This window comes from Chiloscyllium plagiosum, unplaced genomic scaffold (assembly GCF_037043375.1).
Source record: "Chiloscyllium plagiosum isolate Xiang-an unplaced genomic scaffold, Cpla_swu_hap1 HiC_scaffold_9, whole genome shotgun sequence".
NCBI lineage: Eukaryota > Metazoa > Chordata > Chondrichthyes > Orectolobiformes > Hemiscylliidae > Chiloscyllium > Chiloscyllium plagiosum.
In genome coordinates this window covers 45,925,455-45,938,616 of record NW_028270147.1, presented here as the reverse complement: position 1 = coordinate 45,938,616, position 13,162 = coordinate 45,925,455, and the positions used below count along the sequence as shown (strand labels likewise).

At 41.2% G+C, this 13,162-nt stretch overlaps 1 protein-coding gene across 3 annotated transcripts in view; it reads left to right on the top strand.

Moving 5' to 3' along the window:
* The first annotated feature begins 10,553 nt into the window (after positions 1 to 10,553).
* Positions 10,554 to 13,162, top strand: part of LOC122554333 (zinc finger FYVE domain-containing protein 9-like) — a 117,408-nt gene continuing 114,799 nt past the window's right edge. For 2 of the 3 annotated variants that reach the window (XM_043699191.2, XM_087990600.1), the window contains exon 1: positions 10,560 to 10,705. The gene's annotated coding sequence lies outside the window, so the exon portion shown is untranslated. Of the gene's footprint in view, positions 10,706 to 13,162 lie in introns of all 3 variants that reach the window. The other variant, XM_043699190.2, reaches the window with a different exon arrangement.

Here is a 13,162-nt window from a genome sequence, read left to right as displayed (position 1 = left end):
GATACAAAGCTAGACAGAAGGGTAAACTTTGAGGAGGCTGCTGAGATATTCCAATGTGATTTGGACAGTCTGAGTGAATAGGAAATTGCATGTAAATGCAGTTATAGGTGGATAAATGTGAGGTTATCTGCTATGGTAGCAAAAATATGCAGACAGGTTATAATCTGAATGACTGTAAATTGAAAGGGGGAATGTTCAATGAGACCTGGGTAACCTCATGCACCACTGCTGAAAGTAAGTGCACAGGTGCAGCAGGCAGTAAAGAAGGCATTCTGGATCAGTGGTGCTGGAAGAGCACAGCAATTCAGGCAGCATCCGAGGACAGGCAAAATCGACGTTTCGGGCAAAAGCCCTTCATCAGGAATCTACTGTTTCATAGCAAGAGGAAGAAGGAAGTCTTGCTGCAATTATATAGAGCATGGATGAGGCCCCACCTGGAATATTGTGTGCAGTTTTAGACTCCTTTTCTTACGACGAATGCTCTTGCTATAGAGGAAGTGCAGCGAAGGTTTACCAAAGTGATTCCAGGGATAGCAGCACTGACTTATGAAGAGAAATTGACTCAGTTAGGATTGTATTCATTGGAGTTTAAAAGGACAGTGGATCTCATAGACACCTATAAAATTCTAACAGAACTAGACAGGATAGATGCAGTAAGGATGTTCCTGATGGCTGGGGAGTCCAGAACCAGGAGTCATAGTCAAAGGGTAAGGGGTAAACCTTTCAGGAATGAGATCAGGAGAAATTGCTTCACCTAGAGAGTAATGAGCCTGTGGAATTCACTACCACAGAAAATGGCTGAGGCCAAAGTATTATATGTTTTCAACAAGAAGTCTTGTGGCTGAAGGGATCAAGGGATATGGAAGGAGGATGGGTTTAGAGTATTGCTTAAGATGATCAGCAATGATTATGTTGAATGGTGGTGCAGGGTTGAGGAGTAAAGTGGCCTACTCTTTCTCCTATTTTCTGTTTCTATGTTTAACTCCCTTGCAATAAGGACCAACACTTCATTAGCGACTTGATTATTATCTACTGTACCTGTGTGCTAGCTACCTGTGTTTCATGTACAAGTACCCCCAGGTTTCTTTATGTTGCAGCTTTCTGCAGTTTTTCTTCATTTAAAAAATACCCTGTTCTTTTGTTCTACCTTCCAAAATGAATAACTTCATATTTTCCCACATATATTCCATTTGCCAATTCTTTCCCACTCACTTAAGCTATTTATATAACTCTGTAAACTGTTTGTGTCCCCTTTGTAACTTGCCTTACCATCTAATTTTGTCTGCAAATTTGGTAACAGGACATTTGATTACTTTTTCCAAATCATTAATAGATATTGTAAACAGTTGCAGTCCCAGCACTGACCCCCATGGAACCCCATAGGTCATGGTTGCCAATCAGAAAACTTGTAAAAGAACACCTTATCCACACTCATTGTTTCCTGCCCACTAGCCAATTCTCTATCCATGCGAGTATACTACTTCCAACACCATGGGCTCTTATTTAATGAGTTAACCTTTTGTGACGTAGATTGCTTAACATCCTCTGGAAGTACAAATAAAATACAACTACTGGTTCCCCTCTGTCTACTCCAGTTGGGACTTCCTTGAAAATCCCTAATAGATCAGTCAGACACAATTTCCTGTTCGTGAAGTACTGCTGACTTTGCTTGATTAGATTACAATTTTCCAAATATTCTATATTACTTCCTTAATAAGAGATTGCAATGCTTTTTCAGCAACAGATGTTAGACTAATTGGTCTATAGTTTCCCATTTTGTGCCCTCTCCCTTTTTGAATAGAACTGTCATATTGGCAGTCCTCTGGTACTTCTCCAGAATCCAAGGATTTTTGGAAAATTACAACCAATGCTTTCATGATCTCTGTAACTACTTTTTTAGGATCCAGGATGCAAACCATCAGGGATCAGAGGACTTGAATGCCTTTAGCTCCATTTGTTTGTTTAATACTAGTTTTCTAGTGATGATGAACATACTTAATTCCTCCTCCATATTCTTTAGTAATAAGGTGATTTTTGAAATATCTTCCATTGTAAAGACTGATACAAAATATCTGTTTAACTCCTCTGCCATTTCCTTGTTTCCTAGAACTATCTCCACAAGTTCATCTTCTAAGGGATCCAACTACTCTCAAATGGACTTTATATCATTTGAGCATAAATCATTTCTCATAACTGTGATCATTTAATCTCTTATGAACAATGCAACCCCACAACCTTTTTATTCAATCTTATGTTTCTAAAAAGTCAAATATCTTTGAATGTTAAGTTTCCAGTTCTGATCTCCTTGTAACCAGGTCTCTGTAACGGTTAGGGGATCATTTCCATTTACTTCTACTGTATTTGCATCATCTACCTTTTCTGAATGGTTTGTGCATTAAGATGCAAAGTTTTCAGGCTTGCCTTTTTGCCATTTTAATCAGAATATCTTTTCTGTGTAAAAATTGTCTATTTAAATATTTCCCATTTCACTCTTATCTTTCTTAATTTTTGTTTTTGAAAAGATCTTGTTGTCATTTTTAAAAATGTCTCATTAGTTTGTCCTTGTAGTTTATTTTCGGTCTTTATTATCTTTTTCATCCTCTCTTGCTGTTTCTGAATTTATCTTAGGTTGTGGGACTACCATTTTGCCTCTTTATATGTTTTTTCTTTTAATTTTATACCCTCCTTTACTTCCTTGGTTAGCCATAGCTGGTTTATCCCTCTCTTAAAAATCTCTCCCCCTTAATGGGATATCATCTTGCTGAGGTTCATGAATTACCTCCTTAAATGTTTACCATTGTTTGTCTACTGTCTTTTTTGCTAACGTATCTACTCAGTTCACTTTAGCTAACCCAATCCTCATTTCATTGTATTTAAATTAAACACAGATGTTTCCAACCTAAGTTTCTCACACTCAAGCTAAATAGTAAATTCTAATGTGTTATGATCACTACTTCCGAGGGGGTCTTTTATTCTGAGGTCATTTATTAAACTTGCTTTATTACTCATTACCGGATCCAGGATAGAATGTTCCCTGGTTTCCTCCACGACATATTGCTCTAATAAACTATTCCTAATGCACTCTATGAATTTGTTACCGTAGCTACCCTTTTCAACTTGATTAACCTAGTCAACATGAAGATTAAAGTCACCCATAATTATTGTTCTTATATTTTCACATACTTCTATTATTTGTTGCTTTATATCCTTTTCTAAAGTGTGCCATTGTTTGGGGTTCCATATGGTACTCCTCACAATGTTTTCTTTCCCTTGTTGTTACTTAACTCCTCTCAAATGAATTTTACATCATCTGAGCATAGATTATCTCTTACAACTGTCCTCATTTCATCTCTTATGAACAGTTATGCCCCACAACCTTTTTATTTGCTCTTGCCTTTCGAAAAAGTCAAATATCTTTGAATGTTAAGTTCCCAGTTCTGATCTCTTTGTGGCCATATCTCTGTAATGGCTAGGGGATAATTCCCATTTACCTCAATTTGCACCATCTACCTTATTCTGAATGGTTTGTGCATTATGTTGCAAAGCTTTCAGGCTTGTCTTTTTGCCACTTTAATCAAAATACCTTTTCTGTGTAAAAATTATCTATTTAAATATTTCCCATTTTTCTTTAGTACTATAAGCTTTTGTTCCCTCACATTATTGTAATTGTCTTTATTTTTAAAACTTGTTTATGTTTTGAGTATGTTGTTTTCAAACTTAATATGGAATTCAAAAGTATTATGATGACTACTTTCCATTGGATCTTCTGCTAAGGCATTACTAAATTAATCTTCTCTCATTGCATAATGCTAAATCTGAATAAGCTTTAGCTCATTTGTTCTATAATATATTGTTTAAGGAAACTATGAGGAAGACATTTTGCAAACCCATCTTCCAGATGAGCTCTTCCAACTGCCAATTTGATTGTTCCAATCTACATGAAGATTAAAATCTCTCACAACCATTGCATTGCATTAGTTACATTCTCCAATAATTTATTGCTCATTGCTGTAAAACAACTTTCCTGGGTATATAGAATACTCATCAGCATTTTGTGGCCATTGCTGTCCATTGCCCCTAAAATCTATGGTCCCAGCCTGACACCATCACAGAATCCTGACCCGTGTTTTCCAAAGGGATGGCACTTGACTTGCAGAACTGACGATGACCCAATCTCCACTCTGCAAGGACACTAATTTTCTGAAATGGCTAAGCACCAAACTGACAATGCCTAACACCCTGCACTTGAAGTGGATGAGTCTTATTGGACCCCCTAACTGTAGTCTCCCTCCAGCCCACAGAGGGCTGGTCCCCCTTGATGTTCAGAAATGGCCCTTCCTCAAAGAACATGGAGTACGTTTGCTGCATGATCTGCTGGTACATCCTGTTGGTCTGGTGTTGATGTAGCCTGATGGCACACATCAACACATCCACTCCTCAATTTTCAGTACTCTGAACCATGACAAGCTGTCTGCGTTTCTGTGATAAAAAGCAATGCAATGCCAAAGTAAGCAACCTCTAAGCAAGTACAAAGTGAGTGAGCACCAAGAAAGCAAACTAAGAGCCATAAGACACATTATATGTAGATGCATTTGCAGAATAATGCAAATCATGTTATCCCTGAGCTCCAAAGTCAAATGTTGTAGAGTTTATAAAATGATGAGGGGCTTAGATAGGGTAAGTAGACAAGGTATTTTCCCTGGGTTGGGGGGAGTCCAAAACTAGAGGCATAGGTTTAAGGTGAGAGGGAAAAGATTTAAAAAGCATCTAAGGATGCAGAAAAGTTAACAAGAAGTATTACAAGAAGCAAAACTTCAATTATGGAAATAGATTGGAGAAATTGGGTCTTGCAAAAAGAATTCTAAGATGAGATTTGATGAACATATTTAGAATGATGAGGGAGTGTGACAGAGTAGATAGAACAAAAGAATTCCCATTGATAGAAGGGCCCAAAACTCAAAATTAAAGCTAATCAGGAAATTAAACAATGTCAAAACTTGAATTAAACTTTTTAAAATGCACTGCCCAAAAGTGTGATGGAAGCAGTTTCAATCATGGCATTCAAAGAGAATTGGGTCATTATATAAGGGGAACAAAGTGCAACGCTACAGTAAAAAGGCAGGGGAATGTCCCTAGTTGAATTGTTTTTGCAAAGTGTCAGCATGGAGAATACGGGCTGAATGATCTCGTTCTAGATCTGATATATAGAACGTAGGACATAGAACATGGCAAATTAGTGTAGTACAGGCCCTTCAGCCCTCGATGTTGCGTCAACCTGTGGAATCAATCTGAAGCCTATCTATCCTACACAATTCCATTTTCATCCATATGCTTATCCAATGACCATTTAAATGTCTTTAAACTTGGCGAGTCTACTATTGTTGCAGGCAGCACGTTCCACTCCCCTACTATTCTCTGAGTAAAGAAACTACCTCTGACATCTGTTCTATATCTATCACTCCTCTATTTAAAGCTAACCATCACCATCTGAGGAAAAAGGCTCTCACTATCCACCCTATCTAACCCTCTGATTATCTCATATATCTCAATTAAGTCACCTCTCAACCTTCTTCTCTCCAATGAAAACAGCCTCAAGTCTCTCAGCCTTTCTTCATAAGATCTTCCCTCCATAACAGGCAATATCCTGGTAAATCTTCTCTGCACCCTTTCCAAAGCTTCTACATTCTTCCTATAATGCGGTGACCAGAACTGTATGCAATACTCCAGGGGCGGCTGCACCAGAGTTTTGTACAGCTTCACTATGACTTCGTGGCTCCAAAACTCAATCCCTCTACCAATAAAAGCTAACACACTGTATGCCTTGTTAACAACAATCAATATGGGAGGCAACTTTCAGGGATCTATGCACATGGACACCAAGATCTCTCTGATCATCTACAATATCAAGAATCTTACCTTTAGTCCAATACTCTTTATTCCTGTTGCTCCTTCCAAAGTGAATCACCTCACACTTTCCTGCATTAAACTCCATTTGCCACCTCTCAGCCCAGCTCTACAGCTTGTCGATGTCCCTCTGTAACCTGCAACATTCTTCAGCACTATCTACAACTCCAACGACCTTAGTGTTATCCGTAAATTTGCTAACCCATCCTTCTATGACCTCATTCACGTCATTTAGAGTCATAGAGATGTACAGCATGGAAACAGACCTTTCAATCCAACTCGTCCAGCCCAACCCAATCTAGTCCCACCTGCCAGCACCCGGCCCATATCCCTCCAAACCCTTCCTATTCATATACACATCCAAATGCCTCTTAAATGTTGCAATTGTACCAGCCTCCACCACATCCTCTGGCAGCTCATTCCATACACGTACCACCCTCTGCGTGAAAAAGTTGACCCTGAGGTCTCTTTTATATCCTTCCCCTCTCACCCTAAACCTATGCCCTCTAGTTCTGGACTCCCCAACCCCAGGGAAAAGACTTTGTCTATTTATCCTATCCATGCCCCTCATTATTTGGTAAACCTCTATAAGGTCACCCCTCAGCCTCTGACGCTCCAGGGAAAACAGCCCCAGCCTGTTCAGCCTCTCCATGTAGCTCAAATCCTCCAACCCTGGCAACATCCTTGTAAATCTTTTCTGAACCCTTTCAAGTTTCACAACATCTTTCCGAGAGGAAGGAGACCAGAACTGCATGCAATATTCCAACAGTGGCCTAACCAATGTCCTGTACAGCCGCAACATCATCTCCCAACTCCTGTACTCAATACCCTGACCAATAAAGGAAAGCATTCCAAATGCCTTCTTCACTATCCTATCTACCTGCGACTCCACTTTCAAGGAGCAATGAACCTGCACTCCAATGTCTCTTTGTTCAGCAACATTCCTGAGGACCTTACCATATAGTGTATAAGTCCTGCTAAGATTTGCTTTCCCAAAATGCAGCACTTCGCATTTATCTGAATTAAATTCCATCCGCCATTTCTCAGCCCGTTGGCCCATCTGGTCCAGATCCTGTTGTAATCTGAAGTAACCCTCTTCGCTGTCCACTGCACCTCCAATTTTGGTGTAATCAGCAAACGTACTAACTGTACCACTTATGCTCGCATCCAAATTATTTATGCAAATGACAAAAAGTAGAGGACTCAACACCGACCCTTGTGGCACTCCACTGGTCACAGGCCTTCAGTCTGAAAAACAACCCTCCACCACCACCCTCTGTCTTCTACCATTGAGCCAGTTCTGTATCCAAATGGCTAGTTCTCCCTGTATTCCGTGAGATCTAACCTTGCTAATCAGTCTCCCGTGGGGAACCTTGTCGAACGCCTTACTGAAGTCCATATAGATCACATCTACTGCTCTGCCCTCATCAATCCTCTTTGTTACTTCTTCAAAAAACTCAATCAAGCTTCTGAGATATGATTTCCCATGCACAAAGCCATGTTAACTATCTCTAATCAGTCCTTGCCTTTCCAAACACATGTACATTCTGTCCCTCAGGAATCCCTCCAACAACCTGCCCACCACTGAGGTCAGGCTCACCGGTCTATAGTTCCTTGGCTTGTCTTTACTGCCCTTCTTAAAAAGTGGCATCACGTTTGCCAACCTCCAGTCTTCCGGCACCTCACCTGTGACTATCGATGATACAAATATCTCAGCAAGAGGCCCAGCAATCGCTTCTCTAGCTTCATGACAAACAGCATTGGCCCCAAAACAGATCCTTGCGACACACCACTGGTAACTGAACTCCAGGATGAACACTTCCCATCAACTACCACCCTCTGTCTTCCTTCAGCTAGCCAGTTTCTGATCCAAACTGCTAAATCACCCTCAATCCCATACCTCCATATTTTGTGCAATAGCCTACTGTGTGGAACCTTATCAAATGCCTTACTGAAATCTGTATACATCACATCAACTACGTTACCCTCATTTACCTGTTGGTCATCATCTCAAAGAACTCAATAAGGTTTGTGAGGCAAGACCTACCCTTCACAAAACCGTGTTGACTATTCCCAATGAACTTATTCCTTTCTAGATGATTATAAATCCTATCTCTTATAACCTTTTCCAACACTTTACCCACAACCGAAGTAATGCTCACTGGTTTATAATTACCAGCGTTGTCTCTACACCCCTTCTTGAACAAGGGAACAAGATTTGATATCCCCCAGTCTTTTGGCACTATTCCTGTAGACTATAATACCATAAAGCTGAAATCCAAAGGCTCTGCAATCTCCTCCCAGGCTTCCCAGAGAATCCTAGGATAAATCCCGTCTGGCCCAGGGGACTTAACTATTTTCATACTTTCCAGAATTACTAACACCTCCTCCTTGCAAACCTCAATCCTGTCTGGCCTAGTAGCCTGTATCTCAGTATTCTCGACAACATGTCTTTTTCCAGTGTGAATATTGATGAAAAATATTAATTTCGTGCTTCCCCATTTCCTCTGACTCCATGCACAACTTCCACTATATCCTTGATTGGCTTTCTCTAGCCATTCTTTTATTCCTGATATACCTATAGAAAGCTTTAGGGTTTTCCTTGATCCTATCGATCAATGACTTCTTATGTCTCCTCCTGGCTCTTCTTAACTCTCTCTTTAAGTCTTTCCTGGCTAACCTTTAACTCTCAAGTTCCCGAATTAAGCCTTCATGTCTCATCCTTACTCTTCTTCTGCCTCTTGACAAGAGATTCAACTTCTTTAGTAAACCATGGTTCCCTCGCTCTATCACTTCTTCCCTGCCTGACTGGTACATACTTGTCAAGGACACACTCCACATTTCAATTGTATCCATCCATTGCAGTTTCCCTCCTCATCCTATGCATCCTAAATCTTGCCTAATTGCATCATAATTGCCTTTCCCCCGGCAATAACACTTGCCCTGTGGTATGTACCTATCCCTTTTCATCACTAAAGTAAACATAACTGAATTGTGGTCACTATCACCAAAGTGCTCACCTACCTCCAAATCTGACACCTGGCCAAGTTCGTTACCCACTACCAAATCTAATGTAGCTTTGCTCCTTGTTGGCTTGTCTACATACTGTGTCAGGAAATCATCCTGCACACATTGGACAAAAACAGACCCATCTGAAGTACCCAAACTATAGTATTTCCAGTCAATATTTAGAAAGTTAAAGCCCCCAGAAGAACTACCCTGTTACTCACTCCAATCCAGAATATCTTTGCTATCCTTTCCTCTACATCTCTGGAATTATTCAGAAGCCTACAGAAAACTCCCAACAGGGTGACCACTATTTTCCTGTTTCTAGCTTCAGCCCATACTACCTCAGTAGACAAGTCCTCAAACATCCTTTCTGCCACCGTAATACAGTCCTTGACTAAACAGTGCCACACCTTCCCCTCTTTTACCATCTTCTCTGTTCTTACTGAAACATCTTAATCCCGGAACCTGCAACAACCATTCTTGTCCCTACTCTATCCAGGTCTCTGAAATGGCCACAATAGTGAAGGAGAAAGTGAGGACTGCAGATGCTGGAGATCAGAGCTGAAAATGTGTTGCTGGAAAAACGCAGCAGGTCAGGCAGCATCCAAGGAGCAGGAGAATCGACGTTTCGGGCATGAGCCCTTCTTCAGGAATCAATAGTGAAGTCCCAGGTGCCAACTGATGCTGCAAGTTCACCCACCTTATTCTGGATGCTCCTGGCATTGAAGTAGACACACTTCAAACTACCTTCTTGATTGCCAGTGAACTCTTCTGACCTTGAAACCTCATTTCCGACCTCAATGCTCTGAACCTCCCAGACACAGGAACTACAATTTAGGTTCCCATCCCCCTGTTGAATTAGTTTAAACCCTCCCAAAGAGCATTAGCAAGTATCCCCTCCAGGATATTGGTACCCCTGTGGTTCAGGTGTATACTATCCTGTCTGTAGAGGTCCCACCTACCCCAGAATGAGCCCCAATTATCCCGGTATCTGAAACCCTTCCTCCTGCACCATCCCTGTAGCCACCTGTTCAACTCCCCTCTCTCCCCTCTCAACTCCTCACCTTGCTAGCACATATCATGGACAACAAACCAAAGATAACAACTGTTTGTTCTTGCAATGATATGGAGATACTGGTGTTGCTGTTGCTCTGGGGTGGCCCAAATCAAAAATCACACAACTCCGGGCTGTAATCAATAGAAGCAAAGCAACAAATGCACCAAACAGCTTATCAACTCTTGTAGTAACTTGCTGAAAATGTGTTGCTAAAAAAGCGCAGCAGGTCAGGCAGCAAGCATCCAAGGAGCAGGAGAATCGACGTTTCGGGCATGAGCCCTTCTTCAAGAATCTTGCAGTAACTTACTCATCAGAAGGACCAGGTTCTGCTCGGGGAGTTACACCTCTGATTGGATGTTCACTGAAGCAGATAAGCTGTAGACCAATTAAAAGGAGTCATTTCGACTCTAACCATCTGATTGGCGATTCGCACAACGGCGACGGTTCTGAGAATTTGGATTGGTCAGTTGATGGGTTGGGGGTGCGGCGAAAGGGGGAGACGTGCCGGCGATTGGTCAGATTGGATGCCGCGGTCGGATTGGCGGTTGGAAGGCTGCTGCTGGTATTTTCCAAACGTCAAGCGCGTGATGGATGGCTGTTGAGTTAATGTCGACGGCGGAGCGGGCAAAACGTTGCGGATTTTGCCTATTAAGATGCAGAGCGGATAATAGCGAAGAACGGCGTGGCTGGCGACATTTTTTCAATCCCGTCTTGGAAGCGATGAGCCCGTGTCTGGTAAGGAAATAAAGTCCGGGAGTGATGTGAATTTTTTATTTTAGAAGGGAATTGGACCGCCCTCCGTGCGACCCCGAGGGCTCGGTGAATAATGCGCCTGCTGAGGAGATGGCAGCCGAGGGCCAGCGTCTGTTTTGCGGGTATAACTGAAGCAGATACTCCCATGCTTCGGGTAGGCCTAAGAAGACACAGAAGACAGTCTCCCGCTTGGCTTTCTGAACACGATTTGTTTTGGGGGGAGGCGTGTTTGTGTGAGTGGTTGGTTTAGTGTCTGGTAAATCTGTAAGCGTTTGAATTTTGTTACTAGTCCGAGATTTAAATGCTGCGGATTATAACCGATCGCGCACAGCCCAGAAGGTTGGGGTTGGGGGGGGGGGGCAACGGAATGGGTGGGTGAAAACATTCGTTTATTTTGCAGGGTGTAACTCCTCGACTTGACGGCACTACTGCGTTTTGACTACGAATAGATTTGACTCGGCTTTCATTAGCATGAAACATAACTGCAAAATGATTTGTTGGTTTAAAAACTGCTTCGCACCTTTCCCGTAGTCTTCATAGACGAATCACAAGATTTTCAGAATCCGTAACAGTGGGTTGGAGGTTTTACAGACCTTTTTTTTGTCTCCGGTCAATAAAGAATGTGCCGCAGGATCATAGTACGGTATAAAGTTTTCCCATTATTCATGTCGGGCTTCTGTTGTAAATCGCAAACGATGACAGAGACAAAATAGTGTAGGACGCTTTTTGGATCCAAAACAAACAGGAGATCAACCGTTGGTTTCAGCCTGTTTAGCCCTACTATGTCGAGGGCATATTTCTCACCCGGCCACATTGTTCAGAAATATTATAAATTGTAGGAATTGTTTTGAGTACTGTGGTGCCGGAGGTTCGCTGCGCAACTTCTGTGCTTATTTTGGAGCAGGAGGACAAAGGAACAACTCTACACAACTCAACCGAAAGTTTCAAAATTGTGTGATCCATGTCAAAATTCATTTTAGTGGTTGTCCGAAAAGTTAGTTTGGTTGGAAAGGAGCAGTAAGCTTTGTATGACAGAGTGGGCCTGTAGCTGTAATGGTTGGTGAGTGCCATGCATTTAGTATGGAAAGCAAGTCCGACTACTTCGTTAGCAATAAGAGCGATAAGTTCGGTAGAAGTTTTCCTTAGTACCGTGAACAAGTTATGGTACTTCGCTATAATGAAATGGAGTTTGCAGTTTAATATGGATTAAGATTTTGGGTTTTAAAAACTTATAAGGGTGAGATGGGAGAACGTGTTTATGAAGAAATGCTTACTGGGTTGGGGTTTATTTCACTGGTACAGAGGTTAAAGCGAAAATCTTCGCCTTTCGCAATAGTAAATTTTGACAGGAGTAATGAGTATGACAGTCCCAAATTTGCTATGTTCTAGCTGCTTCTGCCCGGAGATCTGCTATCATGGTATGCCGCGCTCATCTGTCCTGCTACATTTTCGCGTATCTGCTGTAGCTCGTCTATAACTATGCTCTGACATTGGTGACGAAGAGTGTGATGCTGGGAAAGCACAGTCGGTCAGGCCGCATCTCAGGAGTATGAGTGACGTTTCGGGTGACATTGGTGATCCAACTGTACCTATGTTAACTTCTCTTCTGCCCTCCACTCTGCAGCTTTTCGGTTCCGATGTCAGAATTCAGACTTTTTCTGGATATAATTTTCTAAGAATTGTTTTTGATCATTTGATTTGTGTGTGTGTATGGAATTTTTAACGTACTGCTTTAATCTTCACGTTCTTAATGGGCAAAGAAGGAGGTCAGAAAATTTTATTTTGCCAGGCTGCTATAAAATGGCACTGCTTTATACAAATAATTAACAAGGTGGAACTATAACACACACTTCAAAAGAGAATTGTACATGAGGAAAAGATAAGTGGAAGGAAATAGGCAGTTTGAATTGCCTTGCCTTTCACTGCCTTGGGAACTGCTGAAGCATTTTTCCGGTTTGTTGAGATTGGTTTGGTGTTAAATGTTGGCCAAGTTGTGTGGAGACCTTTTCCACCCTTTTAATGTACTCCGGAAGATGTGTTTTAGTTTACTGTTTTTATTTGAATAAGATTCAACTTTTTTCTTGCTAGATTTTCAGCTAACATTATATACTTATTTCTGTAATAAGACTCTACCTTGTGACTGAGATGCGTGTGCTACTGCTGAGCCAAGGCTAGCACCAAAGGAAAATGAGATTTGTGTACAGTAGATGGTTGCAGTTGAAGAAATTTTTATTTGACATTTTGACTCCATATTTTTTTTGTTTGGAATAAGCAAGTAAAGTTTGTCTTTCATTAAATTTTAAGTTACCTGAAATCATAAATTTAAGGAAATAAATGGCAAATAGGAGATTGGAGGATGTCTTGCATAAATTAGTGGTAAATATGGAGTCTTGGGTTGCTTTAAAAGATAGCACAAGGATTTTGGACTCTTAATTCCTT